The 25,910-nt window shown below is 42.5% G+C and overlaps 1 protein-coding gene across 2 annotated transcripts in view; it reads right to left on the bottom strand.

Annotated features, from left to right (window-relative positions):
• LOC124805031 (ARF GTPase-activating protein GIT1) overlaps positions 1-25,910 on the bottom strand; it is a 226,538-nt gene that overhangs the window by 139,882 nt on the left and 60,746 nt on the right. The gene's annotated exons all lie outside the window — the stretch shown is intronic.

Raw genomic sequence — 25,910 nt, 5'->3', positions numbered from 1 at the left:
GCAGATTAAAACTGTGTGCCGGACCGAGACTTAATAACTATATTCAATTTCTGGTCACAGTGTTAGGCGTATGTACTAAGATGATGACAATTTCTGAAAAAGAGAAACAATTTGCAACATTAATCACCAGTAGCTTTACAGTTTTTCTCTCTCATTCATCAACCTCATGGCAGGTTCAGTTATGTTCTCCATTCTTACTGCTTACCAGCTACTCCTTTCTATACCTAAAGACTACTCAGCAGTTCACAATAAGTGCCTGGCAGAGGTTTCATCAAACAACCTACAAACTATTTCTCTACAGTTCCAGACTAACAGTGCACAGGAAAACCAATACTCAAACTTTTTGGTGCAATCTCTGAGTTCTCTTATTTCATTACAATGATCAATTCTCCCTACATAGGAGGGTGAATATGGAGGAGGAAGTTGGTGATTGAAATTTTGTGAAAAGACTTGCCACAATGAAAAATGCCTATATTTTAATGATTGATACCCCAACTTATGTATCGTATACATTAAACACTTTGCCCTATTTCACAATAACAGAAAATGAGCTGCCCTTCTTTGAACTTCTTCATTGTCCTCCGTCAATCCCATCTGACTGTATCCCATACTGCACACTAATACTCCAGAAGAGAACAGATAAGTAGTTAGTAGTCTCTTTAGCACATCTGTTGCATATTATCAGTGTTTTGTCAATAAAATAGTCTTTGGTTCACTTTCCACACATAAAATTATGTATGTGATTGTTCCAACTCAAGTTACTCATATCTGTAACCCCTAAGTACTTAGCTGAACTGTCAGACTTTAAATTAGTGTGGTTCATCAAATAACTGAAATGTAATGGATTTCTTTTAGTACTCATGTGGCTGACCCTACACTTTTCATAATTTAAGAGCCAATTGTAACATTTTGCACCACACATCTATTGTGTATAAATCATTTTGCAATTAGTTTCGATCTTCTGATACCTTCATTAGACAGTGCATCATCTGCAAACAATGTAATGGGCTCCTCAAATTGTCTCCTAAATCCTTTATATAGATCTGGAACAGCACAAGGCCTAAAACACCTCCTTCGGGTGCACCAGATTTCATACCTGTTTTACTCAATGATTTTCCATCAGTTAGTACGAACTGATCTTTCTGACAAGAAATCATGAATTCAGTCGCACAACTGATAAGACACTCCACAGGCAGGCAATCTGATTATAATTTGCTTGTGAGGCACAATCTCAAAAGCCTTCTAGAAATATGAGATCAACTTCAGATTCCCTGTCAATAGTACTCATTACTTCATATGAGTAAAGAGCTAGTCATGTATCACAAGAACAAGACTTCTGAATGCACAATAACTATTTGTCAATAAATCGTTTTCTTCAAGGTAATTCGTGATGGGTGAAAACAGTACACATTCCAAAATCCTACTGCAAATTGATGTCACTGATATAGATCTGTAATTCAGTGAATTAGTCCTATTTGTTTTGCTTGAGTAGTGTTATAACCTGTGCAGCTTTCCAGTCTTTAGGTATGGATCTTTCATTGAGCCAGTTGTCGAATACAATTGTTAAGTACATAGCTACTGTATCAGCATACTCTGAAAGGAACCTAATTGGTACACATCTAGATTGTAAGACTTGCCTTTATGGTCTATAAAATGCTATGACCTATAAGATGCACCTTAATTTTTAACCAATTTTTTAAAAAACAACATTTTTTATGATTTTTATTATTAGATTGCAAAGCCAGACTAAAAAAATTCCTTGTTTATAAAACTGAACTGACCATTAAACTCCTTGAAAATTGTCATCTGAACTTTCTTCTTCTTCTTCTTCTTCTTCATCTTCATCATCATATATAAGATGGTCTTCACTGCCATCGAGAGTGTTATTTTGCTGTACTACTAGAAAGATTTAACAATACTGTATTCTCTGACTCTAGACCATGAATGTTTTATTCACTGACACAATTGTTTGATTGTAGGTCATTTTAAAGCTCACTTCAGATGTGAATTCACGTTTGGTTTCATCCATCGTCCGTTTGTTCCATTCCTCTCTCATATACAGTTTAAATGGTTTATTTATCGTGACATCAAGAAGTTCCAATTGTGAAGAAAGTCCTCCTGGAATAACAGCAAGGTCGTTATTTCCCTGTATCAATTTCTCTTTCATAGAATTTTTCAAATCTAGCACACGAAGATAACTTTTCTTCACTAAAGCACCTTTCCTTCTCTCCCAAACTCTGTTAATCTGTAATTTCATACCAGCCTCATCCATCTAACCCTTGTCATGTACATGAACAACTACACCTGGCAGTATTTCAGAAGATTTTTGCATTGTTCTGCACTTTAAAACGATTACTGAATTAAGTTTAGTACTGTGAGCACAACATGAAAGGACAAAAGTGCAGTGAATTTTTTCATCTCCAATTGTTTTTAAAGTTACGGTTTTAGCATCTTTCGTGGCAATCGTTCTGTTACTTGTCACATCAAATATTAGATGAGTTTCATAAATACTCGCTATTTGGCTTAGTTCCACAATGGTTTTCTTTTGATGTTGAATAATAAAAAGATGGAGTGATAATATTTCGTCTTCAAACTCATGTGACATTGTGGTTTTGGTTTGCATGTGAAGTCCATGATGCTTCCTAAACCTCCTAAACCTGTAGCACCAACCAACTCCACCCTTAAAGCCTGTTAAGTTCCACTGTAATGCTAGCTTACAAGTGTGTATTTGAATTATTTTTGTATTAATTCCAATGCCATTTTGATGGTGTCCTTGAATCCATGTCGATATGTCATCATCTACTTCTGGTCATTTTACATTCAGTACTCTATCTGCACATTTAGTCTTCCTCATTCTTTTCAGTTGTTCTTTACTAGCCCACCAGTCGTAAATGGTTTTCTCTGATGGCGGAGGGCCGAAATGCCTTTCAACTGCCCTGTTTCCATTTTCTTCTGCATATGCTATTACTTTCGAATTTTTAGCCCACATAATGTGAGAACCTTTTATTTTTTTCCATTACAAAACTAGCTGCTAGCAAAAATATTGTACTGTTACTGCTAACACAAAACACTTTCAATCCAAGTTCACTGATACTGTAGACTACAATGATGCATCATATGCTAGACAGTGTTCTGTGATCATGGTGGTGGGACAAGAGGGAGACAGTGTTAACAAGCTTGTGAATTCTGACTACTTGCATTCGTTGCATTGGTGTACTACTGCTGCGAGTTTAACCCAATGTTGCCAGATAGAGAGAGGTTTCCTGTGTCATCGAATATATGACAATTTTTAAGACTGGCAGGTATTTTAAACCAAACACTCGACAGTTTTATGTTAATTTCAAGTATAAGAGGCACTTAAATTTTGAGGTAAATTTTTTGAAGAAAAAGTGCATCTTATAGTCTGTAAAATATGGCATTAAGTCTGGATATCTACTTCTAAGGAGGATATATACATGGGGGAGATGGAAAATAAGTTTCCCTTGTCGACTGTGGTCAGAGTTGTGTGTGAAAGGAAAAAAAAAGGAAATGAGACATTAAAGATAAGACATATCTTTATTTTTATACATAATTTCCAAATACATTGAGACATTTGTCATACCACTTTATAAGCTTCAAAAAGCCTTCCAGGAAAAAATCGGGGCCCTGCATATGGAAGAAGCGTTGAACGGCTTGTTTGACGTCAGCATTGCTGCCAAAGTGCCTTCTGCCAAGAGAGTTCTTCAAAGCAGCAAACAGATGGAAGTCACTTGGTGCGAGATCCAGACTGTAAGGCGGATGGTGTAGGCACTTCCAACCAAGAGTCGCAATATGGTTTTGCGTTGCCATCACCGTATGTGGTCTCGCATTGTCATCCAACAGCAGAACACCAGATCTAAGAAGGCCAGGCCGCTTTTTCCGAATCAACTCTTTCAATTTCGACAGAGTGGCACTGTACCATGCAACATTGATGGTTGCATCCTCCAATAAGTCCAGCAGCAAAACTCCTGTGGCGTCCCAGAAAACGGTGAGTAGCATTTTACCTGCAGATGGAGTGCTTTAGTACTTCTTTTGGACAGGTGATGACAGATGTTTCCACTCCATGGATGCGGCCTTCTATTCGGGCGTGTAATTGTGGACCCATGTTTCATCCCCCGTCACAATCCGAAACAGAACGACATTGCCAGATTCATGGTAATGCACAAAGCTGTTCCAGGCTGAACGCCATGCGTTGTTCCATGTGTGTCAGGGTCAGTTGGCTGGGCACCCATCATGCTGACACCTTCCTGCACCGAAGAATGTCATGGATCATCTTGTGAGCTTGCTCATGACCAATTTCAAGTTCTGCCGCTACTGCATCGATTGTGATATGCCGGTTCGCTTTAATCATGTCATCCACCTTCCTTACATTTGTATCTGTAGTGGCCGTGCGCATCCGTCCAAGTCTCGGTAAGTCCTGCACTTGCTGACGTCCATCAGTGAATTGCTGGCACCATCTCCACACCATTTGCCTCGACATCACACCTGACACACACACCACAACAAGGCAGCTATGAATTTCTGTGCCCGATATTCCACGTGCCCATTCATAGCGGATAACAACTCTCACTTCCGCTTTTGACCACGACTCCAAAACGCACCTTTTCTCCATAGCTCTGGCAAAAAACTGAGCAGTTGGCCTCTGCTTTGTGCAGGCACTGCAACAGTGCCATCTGCTTGATCGCGGTCGACCTCTACCCAATGGTGTATCAGTGTCTTGCATGTGCGCGTTCACATGCCGTGTCATCTTTCGCCCATATCATACAACTATGCCCACAGTCGACAGGGGAAACTTATTTTCCAACTTCCCCTCGTACTTCTAAGTTACTCATGGTGGCAGCTGTTCTTGAATCGAGTTCCAGAATACTTACTTCATCTTCTCTGGTGAAGAAATTTCAGAAAACCATGTTTAGTAACTCCGCTTCAGTAGCACTGCCATCAGTAGCATTACAAATGCTACTGCAAAGTATTGACAGAATCTCACTTTAGATTCACTAACAGATTTCAAGGCAGAGTTTTATTGTAGAAAGTAAGCATCTCGCATTAATGTCATGCCAAATTTTGAGCTTCTGTAAAATATTGCCGATCTTGGAGATTTTCTGTTATTTGAAAAGCCTTTTTCTTTGCTTCCAAAACAGTGTTCTGAACTGTTTTTTGCACTTTGGAAGATAAGTACCATCAATCTTAATTATTTATTCGTTATATATCTCTCATTTGCCATTGGTACCATTTCTTTGAATTCGCAGCACATCTGGTCTATGTTTACTTAGTTAGTTTGGAAGGAGTGAAGACTTTCTCTTAGGAAAGTGTCAAGTGAATTTTTAACTGATTTTTAGGTAGGTACATTTTGCATTTATTTTTGGTGGATTCGGATGTAACGGTATTTAGTCTCACAACAACCTTATAGACACTTATCCTTGTGTCCATCACAATTTTCCATATTAGCTCTGGATTATTTGTTGCTAAGATGTCAAGTATGCTTTCGCTACTTGGTTGGTTAATTTGGGGGAAGGGGACCAAATAGCGAGGTCATCGATCCCATCGGATAAGGGAAGGAGAGGGAAGGAAGTCAGTCGTGCCCTTTCAAAGGAACCATGCTGGCGTTTTCCTGAAGCAATTTAGGGAACTCATGAAAAATCGAAATCAGGATTGCCGGACATGAGTCTGAACTGTTGTCCTGAATACAAGTCCAGTGTGCTAACCACTGTGCCCTCTCACTCTGTGTTTTCACTACTATTTACACTTCAAGTGTGCTCCTGAACTAACCATTCAGAATAACTTTTGGAGAAAGTATGTAGTACGATTTCAGATGATCTCTTATGCGTATCAGAGACTTTAAACACGTTTTTTGCCAGAGTATCTAAGGTAGATTGAAGTCACCACAATAATTAAAAACGAGACTTATGTTTTCTTTGAACTTTTTAGCAACTGTTTCATCTGGGTCAGGGGTTGGTAAAAGGAAGCAATTATTAATTTATTCCAGTTATCAAGTATAATCTCTACCAACACTAACTTGATATATAAACCAATTTGGAAACTCCTTCATCTGCAATGTTCTCTACTCCCATGAATAACTAATATTTTTTCCGATTTTTCCTTCTAATTTTAGCACAGTTGCATCCATGATATTTATATGAATATTCCAAAATGTTTTTTAGGCAAAGTTCCACTTAAATTTAGTGTTAAGTTAATTCTACTGATTTTCCTGGTTACAATGATGCAATTAGTTTTACTTACAAAATAACTGGAAATGAAAGTCTGGACTAGCATAATTGCCACTGCCCATTTTGCCCCAGGGCTCAATAGATTCTGACTTTTCACAGTGTACTTTTGTTGCTATGTTGTGTCTCACTAATTAATTAAGCCATTACTTAGATTTTACATAATTTGTTATTACAGGTATGTAAAATTATTTTTAAGATGGGTGCCATAGACATATGGCGGGTTTTCCTAAAGTGGAAGTGTAATAGTGTCCCAGATACTTTCATGATTTGCCTGACTACAACATTTTTCATAAACCAGGAAGCAGTTAAGTCTTATAGTCCATTCAAAACAGCAAAATCTAACCCAGCTAGTTTTCGAAACATTACAGAGTGGACACTCAAACTTAAAAAAAAAAATCTGGGAATTTCAGGTATGGGGAGCATGATAGCATCATTGTAACTTCACGATCAATTTGGGGGGGGATGGTGGGAGGGGGGGGGGGGGGTTGTGCAACTCACAATAACGACTTCTCTTTCCTCTCTGAAGAGAGATACTAGCAATAAGCAGCAGTTGGAATGCAGTTTTTAAACATCAATAATTTATATGAAATAATATTCATATAATTAACTAATTAACACAAACTGAAATATTAAATACAGTAAACTCCCGTTTATCCGAAATTATCAGGATGGCGACTGGTTCGGACAATAATACTTTTGGATAAAACCAAAGCCCCCCCCGTCTTCACGCGTGAAACACCCCAAATTGGGTCAAAACCGCAAAATACGATCATAAAACGTGCGTAGGGTACACAGAATGTTCTTGATATGGTTGGGAATAAGCCTGCATGTTTTTGACTGAAAAAACTGTGTTGATGTGTTAAAAATGCGCCAAAGTATGATTGAAAACTCAAAGTTTTTAAATGTTGAATAACAACAAAAAGTTTGTCTGGGGGAACTTTAAAGTTAAAAAACTTTTAACTTATGGTTGTTGAAGTTCTAGAATGCTTCATTAGAATTTATTTTTTGGTAAAAAAAGTCTGTAATGGTGTTTTGTTTTTTGGCTTGAGAAACTTTTGTTGCAGCAATATATCTCCAAAGTTGGAAACAAATGATTTCCGGATGAGTCGCCTCCTCCGGTTGGCTGATATACTCCAGGACGGGGTTGGGTGGTTGTGGGTGATGAGACCAGACTGCGAGGTAATCGGTCTCATCGTATTAAAATACGATAGGGAAGGAAGACGGCCGTGCCCTTTCAAAGGAATCATCCTGCCATTTGCCTGGAACGATTTAGGGAAATCACGGAAAACCTAAATCAGGATGGCCAGATGCAGGATTGAACCGTCGTCCTTCCAGTGGAAGTTTGGATCGCTTTGTAACTGACTGTGCGAGGAATCTTTTCCTCTGCTTCGTCATCAGACACACATTCTTCTCACACGTTCTGATTGGTCGCAATTTGGACGATTTCTTCCTCAGTCAAATAAAAAAAAAAAGTCTTTTTTCATCCACTCTTCAACGTCTTCAAAGATTGTGTCTTCACAACCCAGTAGCTTCTCCAGTAAATTCACCAAAATTAAGTCATTTTCATCTGTTTCTGGTATGTCAGCTTGAGTTTCAGTACTGCCTTCTTCTTCCCACCACTGACGAGTTGCCTTATGATCTAAGAGTTTTTTTCAAGACCTAATGAGAGAAATTGGAGGAATTAGATTCTTAGCTTCAGCAATCCAACAAAAGACACTTAAAACATCTATTTTTTAAGAGCTTGCACAAAATCTTCTTCAGCATCTATCACACCGATTAAGTATTCCAGCAGCTTGCATCTGTAATGTTTTTTCATCACCTCAAGAATACCTTGGCCCATTGGTTGACATGGAGACATGACGTTTGGTGGGAGAAACATAACTTTGATATCCCCATCTTGTAGATCATCTGGGTGAGAAGGAGCGTTGGCCGCAAGAAGTAGCGCTATTGAAGGAAGTCAATTTTCCTCCATGTATTTTTCTACAGCTGGAAAAACTCACTCTGGAACCACTCTTTGAAGATGGCACTGTTCATTCATATGTTAGACTGATTCATGTACCACAATGGCAAAAGTTTATCATCAGGTTGCCATCTAAATGCTCTCGGTTTTTTGGATTTCCCAATTAAAGTAAGGCACAGTTTATGATTGCCAGTGGCATTACTGCATGTGAGGACAGTAACCTTCTTTGCTTTTTTTTTTTATATCCAGATGCCGTTTTTTCTTGTTTAGAGGCGAGGGTTTTTGTTGACAAAATTTGTCATTCAACCCATTTTAAACATAGTTGTAAAGCTGACCGCCTATATAACCTCCTTTGTCGATGATTGTGTGCAGTTTCTTCTTAAAATCAGCAATAGTGGCTTCATCCCCGGATAATGATTCACCGGTATTAGCTATTTCACAAATGCCATGCCGCTTCTTGAACTGATCCAGACAGCCATCACTTCCAGGGAATTCTTGCTCCTTTCCTTCAATCAGCCCATAAAAAGTTATTGCTTTTTGACGAAGTAGAGGACCTGAAGCTTGCATACCTTTAGCTCCTATTTGTTCATGCCACAAAAATAAGGCCTCTTCTAACTGAGGATGTGCACCTCTTCTCATTGTTTTTTGAGATTTCACTACACTGCCTGACGCTTGGATGCAACAAAATTTTTCAATTTCTGATCAATTTGTCTTTCAATCAATAATCATACTCCTACCGACATTCAAATCTGCAGCAACAGTCGCGGGTTGCTCACCAGCATCAGTACTCTGCAAAGCGCGACACTCGACTGATTCTTTTTTGGTTTTTGGCCATTTTTAACTTTGGACGTTTTAATGCATGTAGCGCAAGTACTAAACATTAAATCGAAAATGCACAGATGCACGACTTGACAACACTCGAGACGCACTAGACAAAACTTTTGACTTTTGAAACCAGGCTGTGGCAGCTATCGAATGAAAACATTCGATGCTTCTATTCCCTCTCCCTGTCCTATCCAAGCCCACAAGGCAACACAACAGTTGGCAGTGTGTTCACTGTTAAACTGTTAAATGCTGGGCTTTGTCTGATATACTAACAATAGGCGGAAAGTGTTTGGTGCCGCAGTCTCATTGTCGGTTTCGACAAGGCTATGTCGAGCTGCATAGAGTGATACTGTACGTACTGTACTTCCAAGGAGTTCCAACAAATGGCAATAGCATGAAACCACACAATACGAACAAGAAACACACTAAAGCTTCAACCAACACACACGAATTGACGACACTCGGACTTTTGACACAGGCCACTGCACTGATTATCAGTAGATGCAGGGCTCCAGGCGCAGACAAGTTTAAACTTGTCAAGTGTCAGTCTAGCTAACCAAAAGCGTAGCTGCACAAAGCGTCAGACAGCGCCAATGTGAGCTGCAAAAAATTGTAAAATTGTTCGGGTAAAGCAAATTTCAGACCAACACGATTCAGATAAATGAGAGTTTACTGTATTTTAAAATTTGTGACTTATAAAACACAATAAAAATATATCCCAATGTTAGGTTAAAAACATAGCATTCCCTGAGATTTTATGAAATTTGTGAAATTCCCCGTGATTTTCCTGATTTTTGTAGATAAAATGTAATTCCCTGAGAATTCTACGTTTTCCAGAAGAATCGCCACCCTGTATTATGTGGTTTCACAGATAAACAAATATCAGTACACCAGTCTTTACATAGCACACACCTCCCCAAAATCTCCAGTCCCCAACGCGATCTAAAAAGTGTGACAACTATGTCAGTTAGCGTGAAAGTCTGCATCCTGACCACGTAATAGCTGTGCATCTTAAAACGCCGGGCACAAAAGCAAACACACAACAGAGTTTAACAACTATATAACAAACCAACTTACTGCATAATTTAAAGACAGTGTCAACTTTCTGTACTAGAGCAACGTGTACACTGTGTCTGTTGTAATGCCTTGCAACTGACTGACTAGTTTTCACAGTGACATTCAATCATTATTGTGTCAGAAAAGGGGGGCTCTAAGCACTATGGGACTTAACATCTGAGCTCATCAGTCCCCTAGACTTACAACTACTTAAACCTAACTAACCTAAGGACATCACACACATCCATGCCTGAGGCAGGATTCGAACCTGAGACCGTAGCAGTAGTGCGGTTCCAGACTGAAGCACCTAGAACCACTCAGCCACAGCAGCCGGCTGTGTCAAGAGACATGACTTGATTACCTCTCTTCCGGATGAAGAGAAATGTGAATATCCTTATCTGTTTGATTCGGGAACTGTAAAACTGGAACTGGCCATCAAAAATGTTAAGAGTGCCAATAATGTGAGAAAAAACCACTTAAATTTCAACTATTGTGTGGTCAGCATCATTTTGGTACTATCCTAACTAGAGCCAGTTCTCAGATTATTATTTCAGAACATCAAGATACGAGTCATCATACAACTGAACTGAGTGCAAAACAGGTAAGGGGAATGTGACAAATTCATATCTACTGCAGTTTCACTGCAAAGTGAACTACTACTATCAGCAATAAACACAGCACTACCACCTGGCTTTACTCTATCCTTTCTGAACACGATTAGGTCCTCTGTAAAAATTTTGGCTGAACTTCTCTGACTTTAGCCAGCTTTCAGTATCTATAACAATCTTAGCCTTGATGCTTTCTATTAGCACTTTGAGCTCAGCTCTGGTTCCTTCCAAACACAGCTACAAGAATTTTTAACTATATTACTGACTACTGCTAGATCTACCCCTCATCCTGTGTTTTCCCTGCACCCTTTTGATACTGAAGCCCGTTCTGTACCTTCCTGAGACCTTAGCCTAACCTAAAAAAATGCCCAGTCCACTCCACATAGCCCCTGCTACCTATTAGGTGCCTCCTGTGTGTAACCAACCCCTGAACTATTAAGTGGAACTTGAAATCCACCACCCTAGTGTAAATTGAGGAATCTGCAGCCTCCATGGTCACAGAACTCTGAGTCTCTGATTCAGACCTTCCATTTGACTCTGTACCAAACGTCTGCAACTGGTCCTGTACTAATGCTGCAGAAGATGAGCACTGTCTTCCTCTTGCAAGCAAGACTGGGAGACTTCACCACCTCAGATAGCCACCTGAAACCAGAAAGAATCTTCTGTTCCAAAGAGACATGCATCATTAGTACTGACATGGCCCTCCATCTACAGTTGATTGCACACTGTGCTCTTCATAGCATCAGGAAGCACCCATTCCATATCTGGGATGACTCCACAGTATGCAAACAGAGTGCACACCTTCTCCCTTTCCTTGGCAACCACATCCCTAAAGATCCCATTACATGCCTACATTGGAGCTCCCAACTAACAGTAACCTCACCCTCTGTGAATGCCCAGATCTTGCAGGCCGGGAGGCTTCCTCTGAAACAAGTCTGCATCTGGCTCAGATCTTTATCAGTCACACATAGCACCTGAAAACCAAGGAGGCCTTTCAATCAGCCCCTAGAAAGTCCTCCACTGCCTGCCACACCTTGAAACAGTCTCCTACTCGACCACAGATGATGGGGTCAATATCAATGTGGCAGTAACTGGGGCAGCCATAGTAGTGAACTGATCAGGAGGAACATGGGATGTGCAGGGGCGGAAGCTGCCTTCTAACTCCTCAATCAGCAGAACTTCTGCCATCTACATCATCAACTTTCTGCCTTACGTATGAAGTTCAAAGTGAAAGTCATGAGCAGCCCATGTTACAACTGCAGTTCCAAAATGTCTGGGCCCCCAGAGTGATGCCCACTGCCGACAGCCTCAAGCTGCATGACTGAAGCTAGCAATGCCTGGAGCTGTGAGCAAAGGGTCACCAACTGAATTTGTATTTGATAACAGCAATCACTGTCCCTACCCATACTACAGACAGTATAACGATATGCAAGACAGTTCTTAAACATGGGACCTAAATAGCAGACAGGAAAATCAAAACAAGTCACTTCTAATTAGAAGTTCATAACAGCTCTCAAACATAATGGTATGCTCGATGTTTTGCTGCAGTGGCGAAAGCTGCCACCTAATTCCTCATATCAGCGCAACTCCTGCCTTCCACAGCAAATTTCTGCCTTATGTATGAGATTCATACTGAAAGTCATCAGCAATCCTATGTTACACTGCAGCTCCAAAATGTAACAAGAATGACTGATTTACTGAATTCTACACCCCTCAAGCTATGTGTGACACACTGTGATGCCAATAATTTCTGTCACATGACACAGCTCTATTGACAAAATGGCCAAAATCAATGTTCCATTTCTTTGTTGAAGAAGAAGAACCTGCTGCCGAAGTCATCTCAGACATCAGCATATGCCTGGAGATGTGTGCTAACATTGTTAGAAAATGGGTGAAACACTTCCAAGATGGAAAAACCAGCGTCCAAAGAAGAGACTTGGCATGGTTGGCCTCCAACTGTCTCCATGATAAACAACAAAGAAAAGGTTGACAGACTGATTAGAGATCACTTATGTGTCATTGTGGTATCGATAACAATGACGGGGCATCGTTTCAGGGGGGAGGGATGTGGTATCGATAGCAACAATGCCACGGTATAAATACAAGTTCTAAAGTTGGCACTACAACAGACACCGACGACAGTGCACTCTAGCTGGAGCAGGAGAGATCTACGAGCTCCGCTCCTGATTCTGCCCACTTGATCAAGAGCAGATGGCCGGGGCATTTTGCTTCAGCTTTGCTCTACATACGACGGGTCCCAGCATCACTCCTCATTGCAAGTTATGTAACCATGTATCAACTTGTTGTTTGCACCAGTACACCACTTTTACTTACGTGCAGTATCGACATATTTTTCCTGCTCCTGGTCCTATCCACGCGCCACCTTCCAGGCGGGATACAAAAGTTGGCGACAAGGACTCCCTTTCTCTTCCTATCATTTCCCTTAGTACTGCTTTAGCTTTTTGTGATGCCCCCGTGTATTGAGTGACTGTATCTGCATGCTCCCACCTTTCACTATATAGACTTTCATTTGTGTAAACCATGGCTTCACCACAGGAACAGGCTTCGCTGTCCAATCTTGTATTTTTTCAGACTCAGCAAATGGCGCAGCTGCTTGCTGCCATAAATGGACTGGTCACACTACAAACTGCAGCTACTTCGGCGCCTCCGACGCTACCATCTGTACTGACGCCGTTGCTGACGGCGCCGCCATTTCATGCCTTCAATCCTGACGTTGAACGCTGGCCAGAATACATCGCTCAGCTCGAGGCACACTTCGCAGCCTACAACACACCAGGTACAGAACGGCTTGCCTTTTTCGTTGCCAACGCGGGTGCTGTGTTATATCGTGTGCTTGTGAAATTGTTATCCACCACCCATCCAGAAACTAAAACTTACGACTAAGTGATTGATGCTTTGAACTCCCACTTCCGTGACAGTGTAAATGTGGTAGCTGCACGCTACAAACTCTTTCGCCTTCGACATGGCCCTACTCAGTCGAATAAATCGTGGTTAGCGGACCTTCAGGGACTAACTTCTGATTGCGAATTTAATTGCTCATGTGGACGCTCATATGCAGATATAATGAGTAGAGACGCTATTGCGCAGAATGTGGCGGATCACCGTATTGAGCAAATCCTCAAATTTAAAGACCCATCTTTGCAGGAAGTAGTGGACTGTGGACTTGCTAGACAGACAAGATACATTAGACATGGCTACTTCTGCGTTCGACATGACCCCGGGTGTGTGTACTGTTAGTGCGACACAACACAGGCCCTCCCACCCTCCAGCCCAGCCAGCCAGCCAAACCACGCCACACCGCTTGCGCGCACGTACACACGTTTCCAAACAGGCACCCTCTAAGAAACTGAAATCATGTCTGAACTGCTTTCGTGTCCACCCACGAGACAGTTGCCCATCCCGTCAAACACAGTGTTATTTCTGTAATGAGGAAGGTCATGTGCAAGCTGTATGTAGTAAGAAAAACTCTAATTCACAACTTGTCTCGTGTTCGCGTGGCTCGCGTGGCTCGCGTGGGCATCGCCGCAACGGCAACCGACGTGATCATGATTTACATCAGCCTATGGACGTTAATGCCATTTATTCAAAGCCTTCTGCTTCATGTGCTTCGACAGCTTGTCGTGTGAATCAAGTTTTGCCAGACACTTCCTTTCGCATTCAGCGCAATGCGAGGAAACTTTGTGACTGAACATTTTGGGACGTTCTGTTCACTTGCAGCTGGACACTGGTGCGTCAGTTTCTTTACTGAACAAATCGACGTATGACTTGCTTGGTTCGCCCCCGCTTTGTCGTTCGCATTCCACGCTGACTGCATTTACTGGACATGAAATCTCAGTGCTCGGCATGTGTAGTTTGCAAGCCACGTGTGGTGCGACGACCCGCACAGTGTCTTTCCATGTGCTCCGCTCTACTGACGCTACGAACATTTTTGGCATGGATGCATTTGAACTTTTTGGCCTCGCAATTCAGGGCAACAACAACACTAGTGACCATGCAGACAGTGTTGTTGCACTATGGGATGATTTTGCTGAACTCTTTTCTGATGGCCTTGGTTGCACCACAGACTTTGCATGTTGTAGTTCAAGACAATGCCATGCCTGTTTTACGGAGCTCCTGCCCAGTACCGCACGCATTGCGCGACGCCGTAGCTGCTGAATTTATGCATTTGCAAGACAGTGGTGTCATTGAACCTGTTTCTGCTTCGCCTATAGTTTGTGTGAAGAAACCAAACGGTCGTGCCTGTATTTGTGCTGACTTGAAGTCTACAGTAAATCGCCAGACAGTGGTAGATACGTTTCCCTGACCGTGTCCTGAAGACATTTTTGATAAGCTTGGTGCAGGAAAATTCTTTTCCACAACTGACTTGCGGGATGCATACTTTCAGATTCCGCTAGACGAACAGTCGTCGTGCTATTTTGTGATCAACACTAACCTTGGTTTGTTCAAGTTTCGCCGCCTTCCATTCGGTTGTGCTTCGGCTCCTTCTATTTTTCAGTCTTGCTTGCAGCAGTTGTGTGCCACTGTCCCTGGTTGCTCAAATTATCTGGACGATATAGTTGTATCAGGTCGCACCCCTGACTAACATTTGCAGAATTTACAGTTCTTTTGCAGGCAGGACTAAAGTGTAACAGAGACAAGTGCAAATTTTTTCAAACTGAGATTCAGTATTTAGGACATATGATTAATGGACAAGGTATCCACCCCTCGCTGTCACATCTCAGTGCAATTAGAGACTTGCTAGCACCAAGGAACTTAAAGAACTTCAGTCTGTGTTGGACAAAATTTCATATTATATTCGATTTATACCAAATGCAGCACAGATTGCAGCGCCTTTGCATCGCCTTCGGCATAAGAACGTTCCTTTTGTTTGATCTTCGGAATGTGACACTGCTTTCCACAAGCTCAAATCTGCTTTGTTGAGTGATCGCTGTTTGATTCCTTTTGATTCCTCCAAACCAGCTGTTTTGGCTGTCGATGCATCTGCTCACGGCATCGGGGCAGTTCTCTTGCATCGTATTAATTCTGTCGATCACCCGATCGCTTTTACATCTAAGTTGCTCAATTCTGCCCAGCAAAACTATGCTCTAATCGATAAAGAAGCTTTAGCTATTGTATATGGAGTGACAAAGTTTCATGATTTTTTGTACGGTTGTATGTTCTATTTGGTCACCGACCATAAGCCTTTGACATCGTCGTTCAACCCATCAAAGCCAGTTACGGCCCGTACGGCACAAAAGTTGCAACATTGGTCTTTGTTTCTGTCTAACTACAATTATGAAATCTTGTTTCGGCCTATGGCCCAGCATGGCAATGCTGATGCTTTGTCTCATCTACCTATTGGTCCTGACAAAGTGTTTGATTCTTCCGAACTGTCCTGCATGTTTATTGATTCACAAGATAAGGACTTAGCTGATGGTTTTCAAGTGGATTTTCATCGTATTGCTTCCGCGACAGCCGCCGATGCTTCTTTGCAGATTCTTTTGCAGTATATTCATACTCAATGGCCTCCATCTGCTATGCAGATTCGAGATCCTCTTGTATGGCGTTACTTTGCGCAACGTCACAACTTGTCTGTACACTACCGTGTTATCTTTTTACGAACTAACAATGATCAATTTCGTGTGGTTGTATCTCGTTCGTTGCAGTCGGAAATCCTCCGTTTACTGCATGCTGGTCACTGGGGTATAGTGCGGACGAAGAAATTAGCGCGTCGTCACTGCACTTGGGTCGGCATTGATAAACAAATTGAGAATTTGCTTGCCAACTGTCGCTCTTGCGCGGAGCACCAATCTGCTCCCGCCAGCGCTTCTTTACGTGGCTGACTCCTACTGCGCCTTGGCACCGTGTTCATATTGATTTTGCGGGTCCTTTCTGGGACACCCACTGGCTGATAGTCATTGATGCGTACAGTAACTTTCCTTTTGTTGTACCTAGGTCTTCTAGTACACCTGCCAGTACTATTCGGGCTTTGACGTCTATCTTTTGTATTGAGGGCCTTCCTGAAGTTATCGTCTCCGACAATGGCCCCAAATTCGTGTCTTCAGAATTTGAAGCGCTCTGTGCTGCTAATGGCATTCACCATCTGCCCTCAGCCCCGTTCCACTCCCAGTTGAACGACGAGGCTGAACGCTTTGTGCGTATGTCGTAAGTCTCAGATGAGCACTCTCGCGAGCACGTGCTCTGGACTTTCCTTGCTTCATATCGCTCTCAGCCGTGCGACACCCCTTCCCCAGCAGAATTGCTACATGGTCGCGCCCATCAGTCACTCCTGCAGCTATTGCACCCACCACCACACGCTCTCATTGTTTCGCCTCGTTCTGGCTTGGCGCTGTATGATTTGGTGTTCTATCACGTCTTCTCTGGCAGGCAGCACTGGGCGCAGGGGTGCATTCTTCACCAGCTTGGCTGCACCTTATTTCTCATTTCTCATTCCTCCGGCACTGTTAAGCGACACCGGAACCAGATTCGTTTGTGCCATCCTTGGTTTTCTGCCGCTGGTTGTTTTCCGGTAGAATTGGAGGCTTCGCGGCTTCCACTGTCTCAGTCCATGACTCCACCGACAACGCCTCTGCCGCTCGCGCCTCTGCTGCGGAAGCACCTGCCGTCGTCGCCACTGCCGGTCCGGTCACTTGCACCGGACGGATGCCTCTCGCCACCGCCACGGCCCCACCTCCGGCTCCCGCTGCCGCCACCATGTTCCTCCACTGTGGCAGAACCGATGGATGCTGAGGCTGACGTCACACCACTACCGCCGGCACCGGCGCCCATTGAGGTCATTGCTCCACCTCCTCATCCGAGGATACACAGTGACGGTGCATGGCCTGGCCAGGTTTTCCACGGGGTGTTTTCCTTGCCCCTTAGCAATCAATTCGGAGTTGCGGGTGGACAGCGTGCCCCGGCAGTTCCGCTGTCCGCCCCCTCAGCTGCACCACTCTGGGTCCCTCCGCCCGCCGTCGGAAGCCATACTCAATGACAGTGCATCGTTTCAGGGGGGAGGGATGTGGTATCAATAACAACGATGCCACGGTGTAAACACAAGTTCTTAAGTTGGCACTACAACAGACACCGACGACAGCGCACTCTAGCAGGAGCGGGAGAGATCTACGAGCTCCGCTCCTGATTCTGCCCATTAGATCAAGAGCAGACGGCCGGGACACTTCGCTTCTGCTTTGCTCTACATACAATGGGTCTCAGCATCACACCTCATTGCAAGTTATGTAACCATGTATTAACTTGTTTGTGCACCAATAAATCACTTTTACTTACGTGCAGTACCAACGTATTTTTCCTGCTCCTGCTCCTACCCACGCATGGGAAACAAAAACCGTGAATGAAATCACAGTAGAATTTACAATATGATATAGTGCAGTGCCCAAAAGGTTCACAGCTTGGGTTACCACAAAGTTTGTGCTCATAAGGTTTAGAGAAGAACCTTCACCCAAAGCCTTCTACAGTCCTTTCAAAACGAATTTGATGATTTTTTACTTACGAATACTTTGATAAGGGATGGAAGCTGGCCCCCCATTAAAAACCTGATACAGTGTGCCAGATAACAGAATGGCCACATTTGGATTTGTGATCAAAAAATTTCAGCAAGGGCAGATATCAGCTCAAAAGTTATAGACATTGTATTCTGAGGTACAGACAGCTGCATTCTGGTTGCCTGGACAAGCAATTAATGCTGTCTGCTTCATTCAGAAGAAGATCATCCTGCAGCACAATAATATGCAGCCTCATTCTGTGGAGAAAATTGACTGTATAAGTTTTTCACACCCTTCCTACATGCCCAACTTAGCAACCTCTGGCTACCATGCTTTCAGCTCTGTGAAAGAACAGCTGCAAGCCACTGGAGGTGTATCACTGTCTTTAGGAAGCTGGAATAGCTCCTACTGCAATGAAATTTTCACTCACAAAAAGTTGAGAAAACTGGGTGTCAGAAATGGAGACAGTATTGAAAAGTTACAGAAGAGGCCTGACCTTGGCTATTCTTTAATTTTTCCATCACTTCAAGTACTTTCACAGGCACTTACCATAAAATGAGAATAACAATTTTTCTCTCTCTGATTTGTTACATTCCTTAATAGACATCTTTTTCTCAGAGAAGGATGTTTTCATTTCTCACTTTGTCAATCGCATTCATCTCCAATGGTCTCCCATAATACTATATTTCTGTCTTCCCCATTGCCCAGGTTTCGCAACCATACAGAGCTGTCCTTTTGAAATTCTTGTTGATATCTCTTTATTGCATTTTCCTTCTTTATCAACTTTACTTCCAAGACAGCAAAATTCACCAACTCGCCAAGACTATTCTTCGAGTTCATCATTTAATCATCCAGCATTTCCACTTGTCACATACACAATTACCTTAATTTTACTTGTTACAGCCATCAGCCAGCATTCACTCCATTTCATTAACACCAGCACAAATTCTGTTTATCATCACCGATCACTGCTATGTCATCAGTGATTCATACCATGCTGATATTCTGTACATTACAAATGTACTTTCACACTGAAAGAGATCTTCACTCAGTGCCTCTTCAATTTTCAAATTTAATGTCAGTAGTAGCCCCATAGGGTGGCTTGCAGAGTATCTATGCAGATGTAGATGTAGAAGTCACCTTTACCTATTGAACCATTCCATTGATACTTGTTTGTTTTGCAAACAGAGAAAAGATTACATTTCTATTTCTGTCTCAGAGCAAAAATATTTTATTCTAATTCACATTATCTAGTTTTTCCTCCAAATTTAAAATTGCAGCGTATGTTTTCTTGTCTTTCCTAAATCTAAACAAGTAAAATGCTGAAACTATTTCTCAGATATCCATTCTACTAAAGTCAAACTTGTCCTTTCCTTGTATACTTTCAATTTCCCCTTCTTCTCTTTAGTAATAAGTACTGTTCTACATCTACATCAATACTCTGAAAGCCACCTGACGGGATGTGTCAAAGGGCACTTTTGTACCATTAACTGGCCCTCCCTTCTCTATTCCACCCGCAAATGGTGTGTGGAAAGAATGATTGCCAGTGAGACTCTGTATTAGCTGTTATGAGTAATTTTGACACATGTGACACCAGATCAGTTGTTCCCAACTTTTCTTAGACCATTACCTCTGAATGCAATTAGACATTAGCTAGTATCTCCCCCCCCCCCCCCCTCACCCACCCCCCACATTATCACCAACTTCAGTACCTAACTAAAGTGTACAATCAAAGACTTTTCCAGGAACACTTATTTTTAAAATTATGGGTGAATGATACATAGAACGTGTGCGCGCGTGCATGCGTGTGTGCGTGTCGCAAGTGCTACATACAATTCCTTCTCAGATAAGAAAGCTAACTATCCACAGTGATGGTAGACACTTGTTACAAAACATACTTCCTCTGCTTTACTCCTCACCATTGTGGCATTTGCTTTACATGCACAATGCAACCCCATTTAAAGTCAACCAAGTTAAAATGTGTGCACCATACTTACTGTTCGTAATCACTTGACTGCTGCACTCTGTGCTTCTGAACTGGTAGAAATTGGAATATTTCAGACTGTTAATGCTCTTTGTCTGACCACAGCCACAAGTAGTAGTAGTAGAAGTAGTAGTAGTAGTAATAATAATAATAATAATAATAATAATAATAATAATAATAATAATAATAATAATAATCATACTGGATACAGCACTACAGTAGCCTCTAAGTAGTTTCTGCTGTGTAATACTGTCAATTAATTCATTTATCTGTTTCAAAGCGAGTACTGAAGCAATTTCTGGACTACTGCAGTAACTATCTACAACAGGGAGAAGACTTTTCTTGAGATATTTAGCATTTGTTATGTATCTCACTTTTATCATCAGCAATGTATGGGAGAAAGCACAATGTATGTGTGTAATGGGTGGACTATGTGAAGAACCTGTAACCTCACCTCACTAATGACACTAACTGAGAAAAGTAATTGTTGATAAGCCATATAATAATAATAATAATAATAATATTTATTATTATTATTATTATTATTATTATTATTATCCAACAAAATTATAATAACAGTAATGATCTTTTGAAAATAATTTAGTTTCATGACAGAAAAGAATTGAATCATTTAGTTTTTACCCGTCAGAAAATTTCATTTTACGCCTCAAGGGCTAATTACATTACTTCACAAATCTGAAGAAAATACCCCAGTTTCACAAATTTCATTTGCATGTTTAACTCTTGCTCCTGTGCTTTGGTCAAATACTTATAACAGTAGTTCAACTAGTGTTTTATCAATATACAGAAATTTTCCTTCAGATAGTGTGCAAAGTGTTTTCAAATTCATACCCCTCTCCCTCATTCAAGAAACTGAGTTTTAGTGAAGTACCCAGGACCTGCCAATTTTATGGTGTTTTGCTTTAGTGGGTTACAGATAAATGTATAGTAGCTTTTTCTTTAGAGCCACATATTACAAAATATACTTTTAACACAACCATGTTAATTCACTCATACAATTAATATAGTGCAGCAGGATGTAAATAGTCTTATCAGACTGGAGAAACAAACTACACACTAAATGACACTTTTAAAAGAAAACAATGGAAACTCCAGATTTGCAGACAGGCACAATCAAAAGACACTTACACAAAGCTTTCAGACAGAGCCTTCATCAGAAAAAGAAAAACACACACCATCCATACACACAAGCCAGCTCACCTCGCGCACAAGAGACAACCAACTTCGGCAGCTCTGGCCAGAATGCAAGTAACATGTGGGATGGAAGCAGCAATTTGGAGGGGAGGGCATGGGAAAGGGATGCGCAGGGACTAGAATGTCAACAGACATTCTTGTGTTTCTTCACCACTTTCAAAACCACATCTACTTGCTAGCCAGGCTGTATCAACAAGCATCCATGCACAACATAGGCTTTGTGACCACGTAGATTGCTGATGTAGTGTCTGTGCCACAGAGTTTTTCTCCAATATTTACAATTATATTTATCTTACTGATCCCTCCTCATCCCTCATCCTGATGTACTTAAGCATTTTATTTTCCACACCTGACCGTGCCACACAAACTTGTGACACCCCCCCCCCCCCCCACCTCCAGCCTCACACTCTCTTCCCTTATCGCAACAAACATGCCCTCCCACACCTTATTTGTTCCCTTTCTCGCATGTTACTGTATGTGTCATGTATTTGTACATATTTTAAAATAGTTGCTTGCATTTTTGTATAATTTTACATATTTGTCCATATTTTTACACATATGTGTGTATCTGTGCATGTTTCTGTGTGTGTCTATGTATTTTTTGTGCATCTTTTCTCATATACAGCTCCTCTCACAATGATCAACAACTATTTTCACCACGTCATTTCCATTTCCTTTACACCATTCCTGCCACAACGGACCCCTGCTCCAACTTTCTGCACCAGTTCAGAAAAGTATCCCTTTCCCTGGCTAAACGTCCCACATTCTATTTCTAAATACTACACAAACCATGGAATCCCCAAAAGGCCTAACAACAAAAATTTCTCTCTCGATCCCACACCTCCTTTCACAATGACCTTCACCTTTTCACATTCCCCCAGTTCCTGGCCCTCATTAACATGGTACTGCAAAAACACATCTCTATAGCACAGGCATCCCACAACCCCCTCTATTCCCTCCGCAAGGCACTACTACTATGGAATCCCTGCTTCATGTAGCACATCTCTGAAATTGAATCCCTTGCTCTCCAGCACCTGGAGAAGCATTCCAGACACCACTTCCATAAGTTATCCAAACTGCTGACATCCTCCTGCCGCCTCAGGGCACCACTATCCAACCCGTGTTTCTCCTCGTCCACTCCTCACAGCACCTAAACCCTTCTTAGGTGACCTTTACAACTAACCACATATCCCAAACCTCCCTGATAACACTCCACCAAATCCAGAATCAAACCATTCCTGTAACATTGTTCTCAACTTTTCCACCACAATCATCAGCTCCACAGAAGCTTCAGTTCAATACCAAGGCCTCAGTTTTAGCCCTAAACCAAAATTTAACCTTGCTGTACTTGTCAAAGAACTACTCTCCTTCTCCCAATACCTGCAATGGAAACACTTTTTGCCATCAATCCCTCCATCCCAAACCAACCTAATTCCAACATTGAAACCTGTGTCTCCCAGATCATACCGCTATCCAACCATCATCCTCACCCCTTCCCACCTAACCACCCATTGGTCACCTTCCAGGAATTCCTGACCAACTTAGCCTCATCATCCTAGCCCAAGTCCCTTCCACAGAACACCAACTTTGCATATAGAAGAAAGAGTAGCCATACGCAACCTCAAAACAAATCCTTACCTAATCATCCTACCTGCAAACAAAGGTTCCATCACTCTTTTTATGAATCACAGTGACTGCCTGGCAGTAGGCTCTGCCAGTTATCTGTTCCTCCACCTGTAAGTTCTGCCAGAGTGATCCCATCCCAGAAGTATAACACAACCTCCAATCCCCCCCTTACAGCCTTAGAGTGGGATCACAGTGGTGCCAATAACAGTCATTCGAAATGGTCACCAGATGTCATCTGATAACATCATCCGACAGAGTGGTCATAGTGCATCCGATCTCCTGTCAGTTTTCAGCAGTGTCAAGGAGGTTACATTAGTTAGAATCTATTCTGTGTATGAAGTAGATTAGATTTTAATCTCATAGGATGGGGTGGATACCATGACACCTCTGTGTTTGGATATGAGTACTGAATATCAGATTCTGCCGTTAAAGACACGCTGAACACATGTGAATGAGCTTTTCTTTTTGATAAAGAACATGACGAATACTATACACACTCAGTTATCAGAATAAACAGACATGTTTTACTAATAGATATAGGCTCACCTTGGTGACCTTCACTGTTGTTTATTTAAAGTTGTGCAGACGTATGTCAATCTTCAATGACTGTCATTTAGCCATCAGGTGAAAGAGAAGCATATAGTGTAGCGCAAGACATTCTGAAAAACTAAAGTGCTTAAAAGTGGAAATAAATACCATATATCACATTTGCAAACCATTTCATACTAACAGAACCATTACCCTATTGGCATAAAACACCCGTAGGCAGTAATAATACACTCCTGGAAATTGAAATAAGAACACCGTGAATTCATTGTCCCAGGAAGGGGAAACTTTATTGACACATTCCTGGGGTCAGATACATCACATGATCACACTGACAGAACCATAGGCACATAGACACAGGCAACAGAGCATGCACAATGTCGGCACTAGTACAGTGTATATCCACCTTTCGCAGCAATGCAGGCAGGTATTCTCCCATGGAGACGATCGTAGAGATGCTGGATGTAGTCCTGTGGAATGGCTTGCCATGCCATTTCCACCTGGCGCCTCAGTTGGACCAGCGTTCGTGCTGGACGTGCAGACCGCGTGAGACGACGCTTCATCCAGTCCCAAACATGCTCAATGGGGGACAGATCCGGAGATCTTGCTGGCCAGGGTAGTTGACTTACACCTTCTAGAGCACGTTGGGTGGCACGGGATACATGCGGACGTGCATTGTCCTGTTGGAACAGCAAGTTCCATTGCCGGTCTAGGAATGGTAGAACGATGGGTTCGATGACGGTTTGGATGTACCGTGCACTATTCAGTGTCCCCTCGACGATCACCAGTGGTGTACGGCCAGTGTAGGAGATCGCTCCCCACACCATGATGCCGGGTGTTGGCCCTGTGTGCCTCGGTCGTATGCAGTCCTGATTGTGGCGCTCACCTGCACGGCGCCAAACACGCATACGACCATCATTGGCACCAAGGCAGAAGCGACTCTCATCGCTGAAGACGACACGTCTCCATTCGTCCCTCCATTCACGCCTGTCGCGACACCACTGGAGGCGGGCTGCACGATGTTGGGGCGTGAGCGGAAGACGGCCTAACGGTGTGCGGGACCGTAGCCCAGCTTCATGGAGACGGTTGCGAATGGTCCTCGCCGATACCCCAGGAGCAACAGTGTCCCTAATTTGCTGGGAAGTGGCGGTGCGGTCCCCTACGGCACTGCGTAGGATCCTACGGTCTTGGCGTGCATCCGTGTGTCGCTGTGGTCCGGTCCCAGGTCGACGGGCACGTGCACCTTCCGCCGACCACTGGCGACAACATCGATGTACTGTGGAGACCTCACGCCCCACATGTTGAGCAATTCGGCGGTACGTCCACCCGGCCTCCCGCATGCCCACTATACGCCCTCGCTCAAAGTCCGTCAGCTGCACATACGGTTCACGTCCACGCTGTCGCGGCATGCTACCAGTGTTAAAGACTGCGATGGAGCTCCATATGCCACGGCAAAATGGCTGACACTGACGGCGGCGGTGCACAAATGCTGCGCAGCTAGCGCCATTCGACGGCCAACACCGCGGTTCCTAGTGTGTCCGCTGTGCCGTGCGTGTGATCATTGCTTGTACAGCCCTCTCGCAGTGTCCGGAGCAAGTATGGTGGGTCTGACACACCGGTGTCAATGTGTTCTTTTTTCCATTTCCAGGAGTGTAATTTGTAGGGAAATAGTGACAACCTACCACTTGTAAGCATATAAGATACACCACCCTTTTCACTTGAACAAATTAATTTTTGAGGTTATAATCAACTCCTAAAATTTCCAATAAAGATTTTGGCTATTTTAGGTTTCCAATAAACCTACACTTTCAGTCCATACATTCTGAACTATATGACAATTATGATATTTTCATTCTCAGGATGCCACAAACTCACTCTTTCTTGGACTAAACTTATCATTTTCTCATGCCCCATATTTCATGTGCGAGAACATCAGTTGATTGGACCAAAGAAAACAAACTGATATGAACTGCACCAATTGTTGTCCGAAGTCTGTATGTTTGTGAGATAAGATCAGCTATAGAGTGACTGCACAAGTAGTGGTGTACTGATTTGGAAAGGTCAACTGTCTCTGGCCTATGTCTGTCGTTGGCAGAATCATCAATATTAGAGCAAGTGTGACCGCAGCCTTTGGACCTTCCCAGAACCTCTCCTCTGAATCAATTTCCCTCCCTCATCCTTATGACACCCTGACACACCCAACTCCCACATTCTCCCCAAAATCCACAAACCCAACAATCCTGGATGCCCTATTGTGGCTGGTTATTGCGCCCCAATGAAAGAATTATGGCCCTCATTGACCAACACCTCCAACCAATTGCCTGTAATATATCCTCCCACATCAAA

The sequence above is a fragment of the Schistocerca piceifrons genome, chromosome 1 (genome assembly GCF_021461385.2).
Source record: "Schistocerca piceifrons isolate TAMUIC-IGC-003096 chromosome 1, iqSchPice1.1, whole genome shotgun sequence".
Lineage (NCBI taxonomy): Eukaryota > Metazoa > Arthropoda > Insecta > Orthoptera > Acrididae > Schistocerca > Schistocerca piceifrons.
Note: the sequence above shows the minus strand (reverse complement) of the source record. Positions and strands in the feature narration are given on the sequence as shown.